The sequence below is a fragment of the Triturus cristatus genome, chromosome 11 (assembly GCF_964204655.1).
Source record: "Triturus cristatus chromosome 11, aTriCri1.1, whole genome shotgun sequence".
NCBI classification, from domain to species: Eukaryota; Metazoa; Chordata; class Amphibia; order Caudata; family Salamandridae; genus Triturus; species Triturus cristatus.
The window spans coordinates 180,889,705-180,890,446 of NC_140594.1; positions in this window are offsets into that span (position 1 = coordinate 180,889,705).

Here is a 742-nt window from a genome sequence, read left to right on the forward strand (position 1 = left end):
TTTGGCCATGTAGGTCTCGCCCGCACAAATCCCCCATACCTGAGACAATGTGATTGAGACAGATCAAGAAGTGATACCTCTTAATCAGGGTTTACAAAAATGTGCTGCAAGAATTCCTAAATGTACTCCACATCACCTCGTGAGGCTGGCAACACATATTTGTGACAAACAACCATCAACAGATAGTTGTGAATAGACACACAGGCACTGCTCAGTGTGAGTATGCACAAGCCAAATGGGGTCTCCCTGTCCAGTGGACACATGTAGCACACTTTGGATAAATACAAATGAGGCCAGGGAACAATGCCACAGAGGCAAACCTATGCTGAACACACTGAGAATGGGCACAGTGTTGGATGACACACATGATTACGAGGCAAGGGTGTCTCAGGGGACTGTAGTGGGCACACAGCTCCTTGTTCCTGGAATGATCTGACTGTAACATGAGTAGGGCTCCCAGTTTTCCGTTTTTACTGATTTTTACAGATAAATACAGACAGAAAACTATTTTTTTCCTGTCTGTATTTATTTTTAAATACAGAAAAATACGGAAAATATGTCTTCTTTGGATGTTTTTTTCTACAGTCAATCATGAGTGCCAGGTCAGTAAGTGTACAGATTGAGAGGTAGGGCAGATGAAAAAAGACAATACATTTCCTAATTAAGCTTAATTAAGTGCAGATCTACAGTTATTTATGCTATTTTGCAATGCAAGTGTTTTCAGATAATGCTATTGCACTGT